This window comes from Mastomys coucha, unplaced genomic scaffold, assembly GCF_008632895.1.
Source record: "Mastomys coucha isolate ucsf_1 unplaced genomic scaffold, UCSF_Mcou_1 pScaffold15, whole genome shotgun sequence".
NCBI classification, from domain to species: Eukaryota; Metazoa; Chordata; class Mammalia; order Rodentia; family Muridae; genus Mastomys; species Mastomys coucha.
The window spans coordinates 63,993,607-64,007,083 of record NW_022196897.1 but is presented as its reverse complement, the minus strand read 5'-3'; positions in this window follow the sequence as shown (position 1 = coordinate 64,007,083).

Below are 13,477 nucleotides of genomic sequence, written 5' to 3'. Positions count from 1 at the left end.
AAAAAAAAAAAAAACGAGCAATAGAGAAAACAACTTCACAGAGAACACCTAGAGAAGGCGCCCAACAGCTTTCTGTTTGAGGGCAAGGGCATGAATGCCTTCCCTGCAGTCTGAGAGCAAAACAAGATGTTCCTTCCCATCACTGGAAGCCCTAGCTAGTGAATCTAACACAAAGAGACGTTAGAGAGATTAGGAAAGAAGTGAAACAACTTTATTTGTGGTTATCATAATGCTCTCTGTAGAAAATTCTGATGGATCTACCAAAACACTCTTGGGCTAGTGAGGATAGCCAGGTCATGAAGAGCAGAAGGCCTGTAGCAGGGGCATCCAGGAGACACCCAGGAACCGGAGGCTAGCTATAAATGAACCCCAACGAACAAAGCGTTTTCAGAGACCACAGCACAAAGGTGGGCAATGTAGATCTTTCTTTTCTTTTCTTTTTTCTTTTTTCTTTTTCTTTTTTTTTTTGCCACAGACGCTACAGAAAATCAAAATCAAGTTGTAGCCTTCCTCCCTTGCTCTTTCTCCCAGTGATAGATGTGTGGGCCTTGAGGGAGGAAATTAGCTACAGGAGGCGATGTTCATCAGAACAAGGGGATACTTGATATGAAACAAGAATCAAATTTGGTCATCTTTACCAGCCATTGTCACTATCAAAAGAACCAACAGGAAATTTTAGAAAAATTAGAAAGCCTAGTTAGGGCTTCCCATCTGGTGTGAAATTCTAGTCAGAGAGCTGTAAGCATCAGCTTTCCCTAACAATTAATAATCATAGCAGAAGAAAAGCCTTTGGGACTCAGAAGTCACTTCACAGAGGGATGATTTGTCAGCATCTAAGCTGCAGCAGGGAGTGAATGGCTGTAGCTCTGCAGGCAAGAACTTTCCCAACAGAGACAATGGGAACATGCTGATAGTATATTCCTAAGCCTTTTTATTAGAAACCTATGTTAAAATACACCACCCATTTTATTATGCTTTAAACGGCCATGTTTCATAGAGTCATAACTCGGCCCGTTAATTAAGACTACAAATGACTACTTTGGCAATTACAGTTAAGTAAAAACTTTTCAATGGAGCTAATTATTTTGCATTATCTGAAAGTTAAATGTAAGTGCTTTCTTCTTTTCTATTACATAGGTCCTTGAAGGTAATTTTGGTCTGCATTATAAATCACTTGTCTAAACTAGGACGGCACTGTTCTTTGTCACTTAAAGGACAATTCATGGATGAAGCACAGAAGCCAAGGAATCAACTGGAATTTTCAAAGGCTTTGTTCACATAACCAAACACACAGCAGAGCTCTGGGAAGCCCCACCGAGGACTTGGAAACAAGTTCTAATAATGTGCAATCAAATACTTATTCTAAACTTTGTTCAAATCCATAGCAACACATTGCATAATCATACAAATACTGGTTTGTTACTACAATTCAAAATGGATCATGAGGAACAGGTCCTGTGACACTAACCACTAAACCCAGCACACAGGAGCAGACAGAGGCAGGAGGATCATAAGTTTGAGGCCAGCCTGGACTACACAGTGAGTTTAAGGCTAAGCTGAGCTACATATTAAGACCCTGCCTCATTAATAAATAAATAAATCAGAAATAAGAAAGGAAGGTCTGGGGAAGAATCCTTTAGTGGTAGAATCCTTTCTTGGGGAATTCCCCTGGGTTCCTTCCCAGGAGAATGGGAAAAGAAGAAGAAACACAGAGAGAGGGAGGGGAGGGAGAGGGAAAGAGAGAGGAGGAGGAGTTAGAGAAAAAACATCTCATAGAGAATCTCAAAATGAGAACGTCTGTGTGGTCTCTTTAAATATGAAAAATTATTCTTATCAGCTTTGTCACTGTTAGGCAGCAGGTATGTCTGCCTTGCTCCAGCATCTGTGAGTGAGTAAGAACGATGCTGTTTGGTTTCCTTTCATTTGCACAGCCAGGGATGGAATTCAGGTCTTTGCAATGTGAGGCAGGTGCTTTACTATTGAGCTATCTCTGTAAAATCCATTTTAGATATTGGTGAAACAGTTTTCTCTCTCTCTCTCTCTCTCTCTCTCTCTCTCTCTCTCTCTCTCTCTCTCTCTCTCTCTCTCTCTCTGTGTGTGTGTGTGTGTGTGTGTGTGTGTGTGTGTGTATGTGCATATTGTAGTAGGGGTTCTTGTCTGTGTGAATTTAGTAACTTTCCAAAAGGCCAGGTGATATGTGGTGTAATCAAATCAGAAAGCACCTCATGTTGATAGCCCCTGCATCCTGAGCAACTGGGAGCCAACAGTTAAAGAATAGTAGTCTTGGATGGTTATTTACATTATTCTATACTATACATAAAATACTCAAAACACTCTAGTGTTTAAAATGAATTTTGAAAACTAGTGTGTTTCAAACAAGATCTCCAGTCAGCTGTTGGAATGGGGGAACCCTAAAGCATGTGCACACATGTATCGACTCTAAATATAAGTCCATTTAAATTCCTCATAAATGGATATTCAAAAGGGATTATTTCCAACTAGAACATAGATGTTGCTCTTATTTTAACACAAGAACGATGTCATAAATCTTGGTTGAGGTCCAGCTGTTGGGTTTTTTTTTTAAATTCATTTGACTATTGTGTTTGAATTTTCCTTGAGTACTGAATATAGATCCTTCAAAAATATTTTCCCAGGTCACTTCTCATAGAGCACTGCTCATAATGCATATATGATCCCTGCGGGAACAAATGCTTTAGCCTTTATCTCCTGTTTATCGCTAATGGGTCATATGGATGATGCAGTGCATAGCTATTAAATGTCTAGAAACAAGGGATTCACTCACCTGGCTTTAGCTTGAGTGGGAGTCCTTTAAAATGTAATTTAGCATTCATTTCCTGTAAGGATAATAACTCATTTGCTGAACTTATTCAACACTTGGCAGATAAGAGATCTGTATTCTTTTTTTTTTTTTTTTTTTTTTTTTTTTTTTTGCAAGCTTTTTTCTTACAGTTTATTGTGTGGAGGCAAGATAGCTAGCCACTTTTGAGAGCCTGGGGACTGAACTGATGTTCTCAGCCTTGGAGAGAGGGCCTCCACCCATGACGTCCAGGAGACATTCGTTCTTGTATGAATATTGACTCACAAATGCCCTTTTATTTTTGTTTGTTTTGTTTTTGTTTTTGTTGTCTTTTTCAAGACAGGGTTTCTCTGTATAGCCCTGGCTGTCCTGGAACTCACTCTGTAGACCAGGCTGGCCTTAAACTCAGAAATCTACAAGCACCTGCCTCTGCCTCCCAAGTGCTGGGATTAAAGGTGTGTGCTACCATCGCTCGGCACAAATGCCCTTAATAATGCAATTGCTAAGCTGGGAATAAGAGTGCATAACTGGAATTCCAGCAGTTGGGAGGTTGAGGCAGGAGAATGGCAACAGATTTAAGCCTGGCTTAGGCTACCTAGAGGATGCCATCTCAATAAACAACAGCAACAACAAAAAGATGAAATGAGAGAACACAATTGCTCCAGCTCAGCAGGAGACATCATGCATCGTGGGGCGTGACCTTTGCTACTATTAAACATGCTTTGAGGAAGAATAATCTGGTTTGTGGCAGTAGGCAAAGCCAATGAGGACAGCTTCAAACGTGAAAGGCACTCGATTCTTGGTGTGGTATTTTCAGTTTCTATGCATGGACACAATAGAACATGGGCCACCTTCTGCTAGTCAGAAGCCAGGCAGGTCAGCCCCTATGCAGTGCAAAATATTTATGGCTACTTTAGTAATATACAAATTTGAAATCAGAATACAGTCGATATTTCAGTTTTATAACATTGACTATATACACTATTGGAAATGAATTATGATCAAGTCTCATTTCTTTTATTAAGGATATCATTATTTAATATGGAGTTGCCATTTAGGTAATAAAGTGGTTAAGATACAACAGCCCCTGTGTTTCTGTTGCCTTAAAACACATGCTCCTTGCATTTTGTGAACTGGACAAGAATGGGCAAATTTTGAGGTTGTCAAATTAATAGTGCTAATTAAAAGATAGAACATTGATTTTCTAAAGTGTATTTAAGCTTTTAAAGATGTTAAAGAGGTGTGTGTATTCATGTATGTTCAGTGTGTGTGTGTGTGTGTGTGTGTGTGTGTGTGTGTGTGGATGCACATGCATGAGGAGGTCAGAGGTCAACTTCAGGTGTGTTCTCTCTCAGGCACCATCCACCTTGTTTTCTGAGACAATATCTCTCATTAGGACTAAGAACTTGCCAAGTACACTACGTGGGCTGACCACTGGGCCCCAGGAATCCACCCATCTCCACCGCTGTGCTGGGGTTATAAGTACAGCCTCACGTGCCTGGAATCTTTATGTGGACTCTAGGGATTGAACTCAGGTCCTCATACTTCCATGGCAAGCATTTTACTGACTAAGTCATCTCCCCAGCTCATATGTAAGCCTTGTCAGTCTGGTATTAATACAGAAATGAACATTTATCGATAGAAATGCACCATCTTGAAATGTTATCATTGGGTAATCAGAGGCCTGGGACAGGAGATCCCTAGACAACTAAAGCCTCTGACCCCTCGTCCTTCACCTAGGAATGATAATGGGAACTAAACCATCCCTAAAACCACTTCTAACTCTTCTGGATGTCTAATGGACATTAAATACACAGTGTGTTCTTGCCCGCCCCAACCCACTAAAACATGAAAGTTATATTTCCAAGGACTTGATGCTTAGATTTAAATGATTAGTGTCCAGCCAAAATACAGAATAATTTTTTTAATTGGATATTTTATTTACTTACATTTCAAATGTTATTTCCTTTCCCAGTTTCCCCTCTGCAAACCCTCTATCCCATTACCCCCTTACCCTGCTTCTATGAGGGTGCTTCCCCCACCCACCTACCTACTCCATCTTCACCGCCCTAGCATTCCTCTACAATGGGGCATTGAGCCTTCACAGGACCAAGGGCCTCCCCTCCCACTGATGCCAGATAAGGCCCCTTTAGCTCCTTCAATCCTTCCCCTAACTCAGAATAAAATTTAAAGAAATTTTTAGTTAGCAGAAGCAGATAAGAGAAGGAAGTTCTTTGCTGGGAATAGTATCCTCTGAGGGTCATTAAAATGCTGTCCTTGTCCAAAGGAGAGGTGCGTACATGTGTGTGTGTGTGTGCCTGTGCACTCGAGAGTGCACACATGCATGTGTGCACATCTCAAATAATGGTAGATGAAGAGATGGCATATGCAAACAGGCTCGTAATTATGCTCCCAAAGCCATAGCCCCAAGATCTTTAATACAACAATGCCACTGATATCCTATTACTTTGAATGATGACACAACTGGGACATCATACTTAACAGTAAGTTAAAATGTATCACTATGGAAATTAACACAAATCTTGTCCTTCTCCAGAGAAATACCCCCAGCCAGTTGAACATTCTCTTTCTGTGTAATAGTTATGAAAATGCACAGTGGTATAATTAAACACAAAACATAAAAACCATGGTTACCATGTAGATTCATGAAGGGCTTCAAGGATGCAGAACTGTCCAAGATTGAGGCCCTGGCCACATAGCCACCAACATGTCTGCCAAGCCAGGGCTTTGAAGAAAAGTTAAGTTTCAGGCAATTAAAAAAATGCTAGCTTCTATTATACTGAAATTAAATCAGTGTATTTTTCTTTGCTTTTAGAAGAAACTTTTACATTTATAATGCTTTCTTCAAAACGTCACATAAAACTAATGCTTTCTAAAACTGCTTTATCTTCCATTTGGTGCACTTTAGATCTCTTTTTTCAAGAAAGAACTGTGAAGTCGCCATTTAAAATTAACCACTTTACACGTCTTACCTCTCTACCACAGCTAGAATAATGACGGACACACCAGAGTTCACAATATCCTTCCAAATTAAACTTCAGGTCTGGGTAAACATATTGTGTCAAACTCAGATGTTATTTATATTGTTGTTTTCGTAGGAAGAGACACCGTGTTTAATTAAAGACCCAGATAGGAAAAGAAGAGGTGAGTTTGTAAAGCGCAGGTTCTGGTGGCCAGAGGCACAGCGACTCTGCAAGTGAAATGTCCAGATTCTTGTCTGACTGACACAGCCCCTCCCACCTCATTCTCCACCAGGGCAGCCAAACTAAAGGAAATGAGAAGCCAGAACCCAGACACACAGATCAAGTAAGAACGATAAAGATAGCACCGCCAGCTCCCAGAATCCCCAGGTCTCAAAGTGAGCCAGAGGGCAGAGCGCAGAGCGCAGCTCTCGCTTCCAGCAGAAACAGCCTCCTCAGCCTAGTCAGCTGGCCAGATGTGGAACAGAAACAACAGCAAGTGGTCAGGCAGCCACAGAGAGGTATCACTTGTGGTACTTAATCACTTGGAAGTTTAATAAGTGCACGCAATCAATATATTCTTATATCCAGTAACATGGTAGAATGCTTTTCCAAAGTTTAGACCTGTGTATGCAAGTACTAGAAAGTAAACATATAAACTTTAAAAAGGTTATTTTGCAAATGTATTTTTTTATGCTGAAGATGCCTGTGTATCTTCTAGAGTTATTTAAAGATGAGGGAAATGTAGTATTTGTGGCGTAGCCCTTTTAAGCCAGGGCTCCTCAATCTTGACATTGCTGGCACGTGGGGCTACAGGATTCTTCAGTGTGCAGGTTGTTCTATGCACTGTAGGATGATCAGCAGCACCCAGGGGCTCCACATATCAGGTGGTTGTGTTGTCTCCTCCCTCAGTTCTAACGGTGTAGAAGACCTTCACTGAGGGTGCCTTTTCAGAAAACCATTTGAAGGATACATGCTAGCATCCACTTGGTCAGGACCAACAGTCACTATTCTGCAAAATTTAGACAATAAAATCTAACAATCACTGTCTCCTTCTCAAAGCAACCTTACTTTTTTACATTCTGTAACTTTTTCTGTCACTTCCTCCTCCTTCTCTTCCTCCTCCCCCTCCTTCTCTTCCTCCTCCCCTCCTTCTCTTCCTCCTCCCCCTCCTTCTCTTCCTCCTCCCCTTCTTCTCTTCCTCCTCTCCCTCTTCCTCTCCCTCCTCTTCCTCTTCCTCCTCCTTCTCTTCTTCCTCTCCCTCCTCTTCCTCCTCTCCCTCCTTCTCTTCCTCCTCTCCCTCCTTCTCTTCCTTCCTCTCTTCCTCTTCTTCCCTTTCCCTCTTCCTCCTTCTCTCCTTACTGCTGGTATTCTAAATAGATTCATTTCAATTGAACAGATTTATTGGGAAAGTTAAATTACTGATAGTCTCCAGCAAAATTATGATGATTACAATTGAAATCATTAAACAAAAGCCAACAAAATTCAACAGAAGTATACATCTTCCTAGGATTTTATAGGAGGAAATGTGAGGGTTGGGGTTTTTTTTGTTGTTGGTGGTGGTTTTTTTTTTTTTTTTTTTTTTTTTTTTTTTTTTTTTTTTTTTTTTGACAAAGGGGGCAACTAATGTTCTAAAGGTCGCCAGAATTACTTTTGTCTGTGTGTGTCCTGTGGTCTCCAGAAACACGGCCTCTTCTGTCTAGACACCCTTGGTTTTATCAACTACAAAAAAGCAATAATTTAACAGCTTAAAAACTTGTTGGGAGCAGGGTGTGGCAGCACACCACTTTAATCCCAGCACTCAGGAGGCAGAGGCAGGCAGATTTCTGAGTTAGACCAGCCTGGTCTACAGAGTGAATTCCAGGACAGCCAAGGATATGCAGAAAAACTCTGTCTTGAAAAAACAAACAAACAAACCCCCAAAATAAAACGACAAAAGACCTTTTGTTGGGACAAAAGACCACATTTGGCCCCTTGTTGGGACCTTTCCTTTTTGTCATATGAGGAAAGTAGAATTTCATAAGCTGACAAAATTTAGGAGTCTTGATAGGAAAGGAACTTTCACATTTTTCCCCCACAAATTTGACTTTTGATTTTTTTAGTCAAGTCACTAGATATTAGTATTAATAAATTCTAGGAAAAAGAAAACTGATTTTGTTTATGCATACTTCCAAGAATAAACACTGAAAATATGGAGTCAGTATCTTATACTGGCATTTTTAAAATTTAAATTTAGTACAAGGCAAAATTCCAGAATTTCTAGAAAGTATGAAATTGTGACCTCCAGGAAAAAAGGGTTTATTTCACACCGCAGTGACTGACCTTCAGAGACGCCATAACTGGGTTCAAAGATGACTTCCAAGAGAAAGGTTAAAGTATGTCATGTGGTTTGTCTTTGTTTTCAGAGAATATATATTGCACTTTTATGATTGTTTGCATTTGCCTTCCTCAGTTAAGACTGAGCACTTTGAAGATGACTCATTGGTGAAATTACACATAATAGCCATAGAAACACAGCGTGAAGATTCCTGCTCCCTGGGAACACTTCCATCCTGAGAATAAGAAACAATAATTTGCAAACATCAGTTTCAGCTCAGTTCTCCATCAGGCCATGCTCTCAGGTACATGAGAGATGAATAAATAGAATGCCAATTCACAAGATAATACATGCTTTTCCCTCAAAGAAAGAAGGAAGTGTCACATTTCAGACCAGAATTTATACCTGAGAAGCCAACAGCCACAGCAAAAGTGTTAAGGCAAGAACTGGAGGCCGGCTATGTAAAGGACTGGGACCAAACATCCCACGCACAGGCTGTCTCTAAGTGTTTATTTCACGTCTAGAATTAGCCACACCTCCAAAAAAGACTGTACACCTTTTAGCTTTTTATTTTGTTAGCATGTGTCGATTGCACACACACAAAAAAAATAGTGACATTTTTATACATGCATGTAACATACTTTGGTCATGTTCACACATTATCTTTGTAGCCTTTGTCAGATATCGTATGTGTTCATGTGTGTACAACTATGCAAATGTGGAAGCCAGAGGTCAACACTGAGAATGTTCATCAATCACTCTCCATCTTGATTTTTTGAGACAGGGTTTTCCACTAAATCTGGAATTCACTAATTCTCCTATACTGGCTGTTCACCCTGGGAGTGGGGCCTCTTTATATCTCTGCTTCCCCTTTTCTGTTTCTCCACACCTGGTTGTTTTGTTTTGTTTTTAACTAGGTGCTAGGCATCAAACTAGGTCCTTGTGCCAGTACAGCAAGCATTCTACTGACTGATCCATCTCTTCAGCACCAACATTAAAGCTTTTAGCTCACAAACAACATTTGTGAATAATCCAAAATCCCATCTCTGATTTATTATGCTACAGATTTTAATCTGTTCCTAGGAAGCCATTGCATAACAATAAATAAACAAACAAACAAACAAACAAACAAATAAATAAATAAACAAAACCACTCTCATTTACCCAGATAGCCAAATCTAAAGTTACAGTTTTGGTTTTACTTTTTTCATTCTCTTCCCAGCGTGACAAACATACTAGTTATCCTAATATACTCACCTATTTTGGTTGAAAAATAGTCCAGAAAGGTCCCATTGAGGATGGCTAAGATCCAAAGCAATCATGATGCCACACGTCAAGGATGTGGCCCCGTAGGAACCCTCATTTATCATGACAATGCAAAAATGCTGCAGCCACTTTGCAAGTCAATTTGGCATTTTCTACAAATTAGATGCTATTCTCCATATGATCTAGCACTAGCAAGCCAAGGTACTTATTCACATGAGTAGAAAACCTCAGACCACATGGAAAAAAAAAAAAAAACCAAACCAATAGCAGTTTTAATCATAATCACTCAGATGTTAATGTCACCAAGATGTCCTTCAATGAATACATGGAACTGTGTTACATCCAAACCTTAGAATATTCAACAGTAAATAGAAATGAACTGCCAAGCCATGGAAATACATAGACTAATTTTAAGTGCATATTGCTGAGCTTAAAACAAATGCTCATTTGAAAAGACTGCAGACCATATGGCTCCAACTGCAGTATCGTCTGGAAAGGCAAAATGTGGAGGGAGGCAATAAAAACATACGTGCTTGCCAGGGGCTGGGGAAGGAACAAGGTAGTGAATATGAAGACTTCAGAAGATTTTTTAGGGCAGTGGAATTGTTATGTTTGATACTGTAATTGTGACCACATGCCATCACATACATTTGTCGAAACCCAAAGGATGTCTATCAAAAGAATGCTGGTAATACAAAACTACAGGCTTCCGGCTTTGGTATCAGCTTCAGTCGGTCCATTGAGACAAATGGGACACATTAAATGTAATTCACTAATGTTAAGGGGAGAAACTGTAGAGGGACTGTGGCGATTTGAATAGGAATAGCTCCCATAGGCTCATAGATTTGAATGCTAGGTTATTAGGGACTGGAGCTACTTAAGAGGGATTAGATGTAGCCTCATTGGAGTAGGTATAGCCTTGTTGGAGGAAGTATGTCACTGGTGGATGGGCATTGGTGTTTCAAATGCTCAAGCCAGACCTAGTGTGCGAGTTTCCTGCTAACCTGGATAGAGAACGCTTAGCTACCTCTTCAGCACCGTGTCTGCCTGTGTGCTGCCATGCTTCCTGACATGGTGATGAGGAATTAAAATTCTGAACTGTAAGCCAGCACCAATTCACTGTTTTCCCTTATAAGAGTTGCTGTGGTCATGGTGACTCTTCACAGCAATGGAACACTGACTAAGTCAGAGCCCAGAGGAGTTAAGAGTGCAGAGATTTCTGCTCACCTGACTCCTGTAAACCTAAATTTGTTCTTAAAAGGTGAAGAGTCCTCATTTCTAAATGAGTCAGAACAAAACGGTAACAAATGTTTGAAGTGGTTTTGGTTGTTAAGTATAAAATAGAGTAGTTTTAAAGTTTTAAAGATCTCTTAGAAGATTCTTTGTTGACATTCTATTCTGGTTTGAATGCCATTCTGCCTCATTAAGGAGACCTTAACAATCTGTCTCCCATACAAGAATTCAGATAGCACCCCCATCCTCCTCATTTCCCAGTTCTGGATCTATCCCTGTTACTACAGGCTGCAGATTGCTACCAGCCACGGACGCTTAGTGTGGGACTTTACAGAACTAGCCTTGGGTCAGTTGTGCCTTACTCCATCTCAAGAGCCTAATTCCAGTGCCGTTTGGAATCCTCAGTATGCCTTCAGAGCTTCATTCTCCAAGCATATCTATCACATGATAGTGAGCCCCTGCCCCTTCAACGTGGAATGCAAGCTAAGCAACGAAGGCAAACGTCACCCACCCATCACAGTGAAGATCCTGCCTGGTCATTTATCGCTGTGAGGAAGTGGGTGCCATGTCCATCCAAGCCTTGAAGAATCTGCCTCTCTTCTGCCCTTTGCGCTCTCTGTCCTCCACCAAGGACTTACTATTCTGCTGTTCCACATAACTTAGTGGGAGATGCTCAAACATTAGCAGTGACACATTCCAGCCCAGTTTGGACTAGTTTCTAAGCTGTGCACTTTCCTGCCGCAGTTTGAGATTTCAATCACAGACTCAGGATTCTTTCTCGTGTTCAGCACTTGTAGGTGAATTTCCCAACATCTCAGTTTTGCCCACATCAGGAGCTATCTTTCCGTGAGCTGCCCTTTCCCCTTACCTCAGAAAATAAGCACAAACAGCACCCCAGTTGCTTTGAACTAGAAATCCTAGAGTTATCCCTATATCCATTTCTTTCACATGGGCCATTTTCATCCACAAAACAGCAGATACGCACACACACTATATTTGTTAATTATTTTTTATTAGGCAGATTTTTTTTAAACTTTTATTGCATTATGATGAGAAAAGTTACATGATTTCAATTTATCTGAATTTGTTAACATTTAAAAACATATTTTAAGTAAATGGAATTAAATCACATTCTTGTTTCCCTTTTGTACTCCTCCCAGAGATCTCCCATTCAATACCCACAATATCTTTTTTGTTATATTTCTTAAAATTTATAAAATATAACAATAAAAATAAGTATTATAAATGTTGTTTGATATAAAACAACAATCAATTTAACAGACTTATGTAGATGCTCGTCTACAGAAATAGTGAAAATACTTTTTTCTCAATATAAATTTTAAGTAACTCCAAACATATTAACTGTACACTTAAAAATAATACATCACTACTAGTATTTTCTTAAATAAACATAAATATATAAAGTCTTTTTGTTTGTTTTGTATTTAGTAGAGTTTAAAATCTTGGCTCTTACTGTGGTACAAGCCCAAAATAAGAACAATTTTTAGACATTGGATTTCATTGTAATAAGGCTGTACTTCAATGACCCTCACATCACCAAAGGATTTTACCTCCATCATAGCTAAGCTGAAAGTTGATAGTTCTGCTGCACCAAGAAATGAATTGTAGGCACGATTTTTGGATACAGACTTCCCGCTATGGTCAAAGCCGTTTGACTTAAGTGAGTGACTTTATTCTCAGCCCACAGAGAACAGGTTACATTCATTTAAGAAAAGGTATAGGTATTAAGATGGTCTATCCATAAAATCATTCACCAAGTGTTTCAATGAACAATGGTTCTGCTTGGAGGGTGGCACAGATATTAGGTGAGGGTAAGAATTTGGTTCATTAGCTGTGATAATTTGGAAAAGCATTCATCTCAGAGAAAGAGTAACTTATAAAGTCCTCTTCTTCAAACTTGATACAAGAGTTACAAACATCAAGCAAAACTTATTCAGTCTCCCTCTTTGTTGTTCTCTTACAAGCAACCTCCCTAGTTAATCCTCTATGTTTCTTTTGGGTATATAAATATTTTTGAAATATATAAGCTGTTCTGAAACCATAGTATAGTGTAAAAACATGAAATAAACAATACTACTAATAGAGAGGCTGAGATAGGAGAAGCAAGATTTTAAGACCCTTATGTTCAAGACACAGCCAGACACTGTCACAAACAAACAAGCTGAAAGTATATACAGATTGTACAATGTTGGACCTATTTCTCCAATTACCAAATTAGAGAGACCATTGGATGACAATTAACAAATTTCTAATTCCTCATATTATTGGATTTCAATCAATTAGGACATGTTGGTAATATTAATTTTCATATTAATATATTAAGAAAAAGTAATTGCCACTTCCTGTCATTTTTGTTGTAAGAGGTGGAATTAGGTTTGTGTGGATTTGTTGAAAGATTATCTTGTTGCTTCTTCAAGGGTATAGTTTTGCTTCTTATGTTAATGTCTTCCATCTATTATCCTTTGTAGGGCTGAATTTGTGGAAAGATATTGTGTAAATTTTGTTTTGTCATGGAATATCTTGTTTTCTCCATCGATGGTAATTGAGAGTTTTGATGGATATAGTAGCCTGGGCTGGCATTTGTGTTCTTGTAGGGTCTGTATGACATCTGCCCAGGATCTTCTAGCTTTCATAGTCTCTGGTGAGAAGTCTGGTGTAGTTCTGATAGGCCTGCCTTTATAGATTACTTGACCTTTTTCCCTTATTGCTTTTAAAATTCTTTCTTTGTTTAGTGCATTTGGAGTTTTTATTATTATGTGTCGGGAGGAATTTATTTTCTGGTCCAGTCTATTTGGAGTTCTGTAGGCTTCTTGTATGTTCATCTCTTTCTTTAGGTTAGGG